Source organism: Aethalodelphis obliquidens, unplaced genomic scaffold (genome assembly GCF_003676395.1).
Source record: "Aethalodelphis obliquidens isolate GAN/ISIS:26980383/991018 unplaced genomic scaffold, ASM367639v1 scaffold91, whole genome shotgun sequence".
NCBI classification, from domain to species: Eukaryota; Metazoa; Chordata; class Mammalia; order Artiodactyla; family Delphinidae; genus Aethalodelphis; species Aethalodelphis obliquidens.
The window spans coordinates 1,933,951-1,942,579 of NW_020838035.1; the positions used below are offsets into that span (position 1 = coordinate 1,933,951).

General features: G+C 47.8%; 1 long non-coding RNA gene across 1 annotated transcript; it reads right to left on the reverse strand.

Annotated features, from left to right (window-relative positions):
• Positions 1-1,539: 1,539 nt before the first annotated feature.
• On the reverse strand, positions 1,540-4,306 carry LOC113614147 (uncharacterized). Its single transcript, XR_003430473.1, has 3 exons — positions 3,746-4,306; positions 2,992-3,295; positions 1,540-2,052 (listed from the first exon to the last, which is right to left on the reverse strand). It is a non-coding gene; the product is annotated as an uncharacterized LOC113614147 (long non-coding RNA).
• Between the last annotated feature and the right edge of the window lie 4,323 nt (positions 4,307-8,629).

Consider the following 8,629-nt stretch of genomic DNA (forward strand, 5'->3'; position numbering starts at 1 on the left):
CTCCAATAAAATTTTAAAAAATAAGATGACTTTAGTATGGATTTTGACCAAATCTCGCTTTCTTACACGAACAAGATAACGGCATTGAAACGCAGAATGATGAGAGAGAAAGACAGACAGCGGGCATTGGCTCTTCCTAATATTTAAAGACACGTCCCTAAGCTCTTGAGAGACAGGGTAACCCGTGAAGTCACCGGCGTCCTGGGATGGGCACCGTTTTCATCTCCAACTCACGGCTAAGGGAACAGAAGCCCAGAGAAATTGGGGAACGAGGCCAAGTTTCCACAAGCAGTAAGTGGAGACATCCTTAGAAGAACTGGGTCTGTAATATGGCAAAGACAGTGGGACACACCAGTTCCTTATTAACAGTCCCACAGATTGCAGGGAACAGGGATTTTTCTGTTTGTTAGTAGCGGCTTTCATTGTCCAGCGTTTAAATTATCAGTGGAATTTCCATTGGACTGTGTGTACCTTTGATGAACATGGCCTGTGGGTATGAAGAGCCACTTCTGAGCAGCAAATAAAGTAAGATGTGTTTATTGCAACCGATGTTATGAAGTTCTAGGAAGGAAAATACTATAAGACTGGGGCTAGAGAAAAACAAACTAAGCACAGTCCTTCTGATTTAAGAGTATCCCGCTTTTGCGTTTTTGCGGTAACACAGTAATGCTCTTACACACTCCGGATGGCTCTCTCCGCCTCTCTCGTATTTAATGAGATTGGACGAGGCATCTTAAGTCGCTCGTCTGCAATTTACGCACGAGTGGATTTTAAAGAATTGGGCGAAACTGTGCTGTCGTGTCGCGGTAAGGTCTGTGCACCTCAGCCAACACAAGCACACGTCAGGTGTGAGAAGAAGCAGGCAGGTGCAAACACCTTTACCCTTCCGAGAACGTGTAACATGCAAATGCAGACACGGCGATTCCTCGAAAGGCCTGTAAAATGCCATTTAACAGAAACACACTGAGAATATGTTTTAAAGGTAGCAAAACGCAGCACAGATGGAAGAAAGAACCCAGAGAACGTGAGGAACAGAGAAAGCCAGTCTGGGTGGATCACAGAAAAGAGGAACGTACGATATTTGTATTCAACAGCAAGAGTTTGGAAACGGTCTGAAACCCTGGGACCACTGCCTAAAATTTTCCACTTTCCTCAGCCAGACTAGAAACTGCATTAAATATTTAAAAAAAAAAACAAAACCGTGAAGGTTTTTGCACCAAGAAAAATACATCCATCCGTTGTAGCATCTCATGAACTAAAGCAGAATGGAAAAACCAGAACCAAGCCATGCTCCTAAGGTGATGCCCAAATGCAAAGGAAACGGGCCAGGGGTTGGAGGTGGGAGTTCAGATTTCCGAGGAGTGTCAAATTCAGGTCCTCGTTTGAGCTGCAGTGAGGTGACTGACTACCTCTGAATCTCTCACAGGTTGGGCCTTTCCAACTCAACAGCACCAAATCCCTGAAAGCCATTATTTCAAGCCCGGCTTTACAGCCAAATAAGTTGAGAAGCCACAAAGCAGTATCATTTCTGGGACGCTGAGATGGTGCCTAGATGAGCTGCTAGAGCTGCCGTAATAGAGTAGCACAGACAAGGAGGCTTAAATAACAAACATTTATTTCTCCCCGCCCTGGAGGCTGGAGTCTGAGATCCAGGTGTGGGCAGGGCTGGTCCCTCCCGAGGCTTCTCTCCTGGGCGTGTAGACGGCCGTCTCCTCCCTGTGTCCTCATGGGGTCACCCCTCTCTGCGCGTCTGTGTCCTGATCTCCTCTTCTTGTAAGGACACCAGTCCTGTGGGATCAGGACCCACCCTAGTGACCACATTTTACCTTCCTCACGTCTTTCAAGACCCTGTTTCCAAATACAGCCCCCTTCCAAGGTCCTGGGGGTGAGAACTTCAACATGTGGATTTTGATGGGACGCAATGAGCCCATCACAGGGTCCCGACAGAGTGCCCGGTGCCAAAACAGTCTGCGTGTGTCACCGGGTCTGCACGTGTCACTGGTTTTTGCTCAGCATCTTTTTATGGCGCACGGGGACGCAGGCATCCACTGGCTTCAGACGACATGGCAGGAAAGAGAGGACAGTTTAGGTCAGCAAGCTCAGGTCATGAAGAACTTTCCATGCGACGCCTGACCGTTGTGATTTATCCTCTAGATCACAGGCCGACCCACTCTAGCGCATGGGCCGAATCTGGGCCACCATCTGTTTCTCGTAAAAAAGTTTTATTGGCACAAGGCTACGCCGGTTCCCTGACATATTTTCTATGGCTGCTTTTGCAATAAAGTGGCAGAGTCGAGGAGCTGCCATGGAAGCCAGATACCCTGCAAAGCCTGAGATACAATTACTCCCCGACCAGTTCCAAGAAAAAAAGAAAAAAAATGAATATATGCCGATCCCTGCTCTAAATGACGTGGAGCGATTGGAAGGGATTTTACTCAGGAGAATGATACACGCACGTTTACAGGTTTACAATCATTCAAGGTGTCCTGTAGGGATTTGGACCAGAGGGAATTCACAGAGGCAGTAGGATCCCAAGGGAGACGGGGCATGGGGATGAAAGATGCGGATATGTGTGTCTCTCAGGGGGAAGCAGCGCCTGGTCCCCACAGCCTGAAATGTGCATGGAGACACAGGTGGTGAGCCTGTCTTCTGAGCGAGAAAAGGGTGGGATGAGGCATGTTTGGAAACGGTTACAGGGCTCAGCCCACGAGCTAAGAGGTAAGCACGGCACGTGAAGGGAGATTCCGGTGCCGCCTACAGACCTGGCGGGGTGGGACAGCCCCGCTCAGTAGGTGACTGTCTCCGCGGGGACCTGAGCCCAGGGGTAGCCTTGGAGAACGTGGTCTTAGAGGCTGAGCCAGGCTCGCGGACTGCGGGGCTGGTGCCCGCCAGGGGGCCTCAAAGCAAAGCTGCTTTGCATCGGCCACTGTTAACAGGAGTGGCTGATGTGCTTCCAATGTCTATTGGGGTTGAAAATGCAGAACTCCCTACCCTGCGCCAGCCGTCCAAGCATGCATGATTTGATGAGTGTAGATGATCAACGCAGAGCATGTAGACCTCGGTGTGAACTGTCTTGTCTCGGAAGATGAGGTTGGTTGAGACGCATCTGCTCCTTCCGAGTCACCCAGCTGTGTATGAGGGTCCTGGCTCCCCGGAAGGAAGTGACTTTTAAAGCCGAGTGACAGAAATCGACTGGACGAATGAAAATACCTCTCACATCCCAGGGGAGAGACTCTTGAAGTGGCGTCAGCTGCCCTCTCGTGGACACAGTTTGAACAAAAAGGATCCCGTGGGCCTGTGACACAAAATACTTTTTCAATTGTGGACGGGTTGTTTCCGGAATAAAGAGAGGAGAGAAATGTGCAAATGTTTCTTGTTAATTTATACAGTTGTTTAATCGTCCACAAAACCACACTCAGCAATGTCAGCAGATATTCTGTATACAGACGGCTGGTAGGTTTGCAGTTCAAATGACCATGAAGTAAACTATTTCTTTCCTTTTGCAAAGATTAGGCAGTGATAAGTTTTTTTGTTTTTTTTTTAATGTTCTAATTGGCCACGTTTAAATCTGTGGGGTGTGCTTATCTTTGGGGAGTTTTGCAAGCTCCACTAGTGTCATCATGTAACATAATCCATGTTACAACCACAGCAACCACAGAACCACGTCTGCTATTTCTATAGTTTTACAATCGTTGGCGCAAAGGCCCCTGAGGGCAACAGGTAGGAGGGGCAGGGTTTTCCGTACCTTCTTCTGCTTGGTTACAACACTTTCTTTTTTTATTCCTGGTTCCACAAGCACTTTTCAGAATGGAACAAGTATGTGGCAATACTTCATTGCTGGATCCATGAAGCCAGGCGGATCTGAGCCCACTTAGAGAGCCAGGGACTTTCCACAGTGCAGGGAGGAGCTGCTCAGAAGCATGGCGAGTAAGTGAAAGATGTTCCTGCTGTGTGTCATCCTTTCTGGTCCCGGTGGGTGACAGGGAAGAGACAAAAGGCAGCATATTCTAAAGGGTCCTCGGTGTGTTCATCAGATCCCACAGTCCTTGACAGGGACAACTGTACCCCCAGAGGACACTGGGCAATATCTGGAGACATTACGGTTGCCATAACTTGGGGGTAGGGGTGCAACTGGCATCTGGTGGGTGGAGACCAGGGATGCTGCCTAACATCGTACAAGTACAGAGGACACCCCACCCCAGAATGGTACAGACCCAAATGTCAGGGTTGCTGATGCCAAGAAACCCCATGTTAGCATGGGAGATTCTATCTGTCTATCTGTCTACCCATTCATCTATACATCCATCCATCCGTCCATCCATACATCCATCCATCCATCCGTCCATCCATCCATCCATCCGTCCGTCCGTGCATCCATCCATCCAACCATCCATCCATCCATCCATCCATCCATATGTCCATCCGTCCATCCATCCATCCGTCCATCCATCCATCCATATGTCCATCCATCCATCCGTCCATCCATCCATCCATCCATCCATCCATCCGTCCATCCATCTACCCATCCATCCATCCAAGCTTATCTGCCTATCATCTATCTATCTATCCACCCATCTATCTAACTGCTATTGCTGTTGTTTCTCTCAAGACCTCAGACTAATACACATGGTATTGAGGGAGGAAAGCCGATGTCTCTATTCATGAAAACAAGAATAGTGGGACAGTAGGCAAGACTGGGGTGTGTGGGCAAGCAGAGTGGAGCCCAGAGAGCAGCCCCATGGAGTTCTGGAAGGGCCCCCCCACCTACTGGGTCATAGAAACCCTGGTCCCAAGTTCCCCAGTCCGTAAGTGTTGGATTCAGACCAATCAAGTTCCCTTTATCACCTAATAAATACTCCATTAGGCCACCACAATTTGAGTGAAGGATTCTCAGGACAGGACAAAGAACAGCTTCCTGCTACACTGAGGATCTTTGTAGATTTTCCCGGGACTGAGCACTTTCCAGGGATGTGGAGACTTTAGTTTTAAAACCATGAACTTCTCAGGTAGGCTGGGACGACCTGGTCACCCTAATTCCTGGGATGGGGGAAAAATCAAATAAGTAAAGAGCTGTGAGAAGCAAAATTTGTCTAAGTCGTAACTTGCTCAGGGAAACACCATTGCCCGGGGTAGGGGACAGGCAGGGGCTTGAAAAAAGGAGGGCTGTCAAGGAACACCAGATGTAAAAAGCTGGATCAGGCCATGTGTATTTCGCAAATATGATTCTATCATCATTTCCCGCCAGAGTTAAACGTTTCCTTTAAATAGACCCACCTATTCTCCAGGGTGGTTTCAGAGGACTTCACTGGAAAGCAACTGAATTTGTAAAACAGAAAATAGGAACAAAACTTAATTCTACAGTATTTTAGGAAACAAGGGATCATTATCTGACATTTCAAATTTAAATCCCAATAGATATCAGGCCTTCCAAAGATAAGAATAAGGAGACTGTGCTTAAAATCCCAAACTCAGGTACACTCATGGGCTTCCTGTCTTGCGTTTGTCACCCTTCTGACTACAGGACACAATGAGCCTGCGACTGAAACCGTATTTCCAAGATCTGTGGAGGTCTGCCATCTTTGCGCAGAGCGCAGCCCAAGAACTTCAACCTAATTCTTTCCACTGAGCCAACGAAATAAAGTATCTGCAAAGCATGATGGGCACTGGCGAGTGGTGAAGGTATACAAGATGTGAATGGCCTACATGGGGCAGTCAGCTCCGGGAAGAGGAAAAGCTCACACACGTTCTACAGATAAATGGGTTCACTCTGCATTGAATCCATGGATTAAATGCTCAGATAATCCCAGGGCCTGCTTTCCTGAGAAGCTGAAAAGCACCATCACCACAACTACCAGCATCCCAACAAGGAACGGAGTACATTTAGATGATCCAGGTTTTGTGCAGGCTTGAAGCTTACAGAATCTGGGGGGCATCGACGGAGAAAAATGCACAGCCTAAAAGCTGTGAGTTCTGTTTGATTCGGGGACCTGACTGAGGACCACAGCCCAGGAGACAGACTCTCGGAGCTCTGAGAGGAGGCTCCAAAGAGCTCAGGGAAGAGCCTGGGTATACAGGAGTTTTTGCTGAAAAAAGCGCCCAAAAAACACGTGCAGTTGAACATCACAGTTACTGCTAATCACAAAAAACCAGACATCTCAGGTCAATGAGTTTCACACTTTTCTATGCACGGGAAGATGCGAGAGTCTGGGCTCACTGAAATCATTCCTTGGATATGCACCTTATCTATCTAGGGCCAGGATACTGTTTTCCTCCATCCGAGAGTGCACCACTGGGGCCAGCTGCAGTGGCTGATGGCTTGATGGCAGGAAACATTCACTGTTTATCAGAATGGCAGGTGGTATTCTTTGTCCACAGTGGCCATTTGAGAAAACAATTCAAACATATCCTACATTTGGAAACTGAAAATAGAGTCGTCATAGGATCCAGCAATCCCACTCCTGGGCATATATCCAGATGAAACCCTAATTCAAAAAGATCCGTGCACCCCTATGTTCACGGCAGCACTATGTACAGTAGCCAAGACATGGAAGCCACCTAAGTGTCCACCAACAAGTGGATGGTTGAAGAAGATGTGGTACATGTATACAGTGGAATACTACTCAGCCATGAAAAAGAATGAAATCATGCCATTGGCAGCAACGTGGATGGACTTGGAGGGCGTGATGCTCAAACAAGTCAAAGACAAATACTGTATGATCTCACTTATACATGCAATCTAAAAACTACACCAAACTCGTGAATATAACGAAACAGAGGCAGACTCGCACATGTAGAGAACAAATGAGTGGTTCCCAGTGGGGAGAGGGAAGGGGGAGGGGCAGGATAGGGGGAGGGGAGTAAGAGGTGCAAACTAGTATGTAGAAAATAAATAAGCTACAGGGATCTGTCGTACAGCACAGGGAATACAGCCAATATTTTGTAATAACTGTAAGGACAGGGCTTCCCTGGTGGCGCAGTGGTTGAGAGTCCACCTGCCGATGCAGGGGACACGGGTTCGTGCCCCGGTCTGAGAAGATCCCACATGCCGCGGAGCAGCTGAGCCCCTGAGCCATGGCCGCTGAGCCTGCGCGTCCGGAGCCTGTGCTCCGCAACGGGAGGGGCCACAGCAGTGAGAGGCCCGCGTACCGCAAAAAAAAAAAAAAAAAAAAAATAACTGTAAGGACAAAGTAACCTTCAAAAATTATATAAAATTAAAAAAAATTATTAGAAAAAAAAGTGAGGTATTCAAGGGCATTTAGCACGCTCACAATATTGTTCCGCCACCACCTCTTTCCGGTTCCTGAACGTTCTCATTCCCCCAAAGGAGACCCCATCCCCGGGAGCCGTCACTCCCCGTTCCCCTGCCCCCAGCCCCTGGCAGCACAAACCCACTTCCTGTGTCTGTGGACTGGCCCGTTCTGGACGTTTCCAGTCAATGGGATCGCACACCGTGTGTTCTTCTGGGTCTGGCTTCTCTCACTGAGCATCATGGATTTGAGGCTCACCCACATGGGAACATAGATCCCAGCTTCATTCTTTCTGTTTACGGGGCTTGGTAGGGAAAGGGGCGCTGGCTGCTCTGAGCCTTCCAGGGGAGCGTCTCTGGATCCCTCTGTGGACCTATCATCCCCACATGGCTTGACTTAACGTGGATGGTGAAAAGACTCTCATCTCCACGGTGGAACCATGGATTCACGTCTCCACCCACTCATGACAATGAACAGAAAGGAGGAAGCTCTCGTCAGATCATAGAACACTCTGCTCCTTTCCCCTAAATATATCTGGAGGTTTGAACTGGTTTCAGCACATCGTTACATGTTTCCCTTACACACGCCCATCTGTTCTCTGCATATTTTCCCTTAACCTGCCACATAATAAATTATAGGACTCTTGAAAACTCAGGAAACAGAGGGAAGCACATGTGTGAAACCTCTGTGTGAAACCTGATTTTGCATTACGTATTGCTGGGAAGGGAGAGGCTGGAAACCAACCGAACCAACCGACTTGCAGTCTTCCGAGGTTAAGGGAAAAGTGGGAAAATACATGCAATATCTTCCCCCAGTGATGATCTGATTGCCAGAGGGTTTATAGGAACATACAGAGAGAAGCTCAGAAACGTGAGGAATTTCTGTAAGGATGTCAAGGCAGGTGTCTGGAGTTGTGATAATATTAGGATTCTGCGTCTACACAAAAAAGCATCGAGGAAAATGCAATGTTTTCACTCTCTTTTCACTCCGATTTCGTTATCCTACTTTGGAGGAAATTAACCACGTTTTAGGGGAAAAAAATATTTCCAAAAATAGGGGCCACGAATGGCTATCTGTGCCTTCAGCGCTGCCCTGAAGATGAGCGGCAGTGCTTTTAGGGGTGAGGATGGTGGAGGATGTCATGGAAACAACTGGCGAGGACAAAGCAGCTGGGGCAGGTTTCCAGATTGTCAGAGTTACGGTAGAAACTCATCTACCCCCTGTTTTATTGTTGTTTGCCATGTACTGGAAAGGAGATGTTTTAGATAGATAGATAATAGATATAGATAGATAGGTAATCGATGAATAGATAGATAGATAGATGGTAGAGATGACAGATTGATAGATGGGTAGGTAGATAGATGATAGGTAGGTAGATAGAT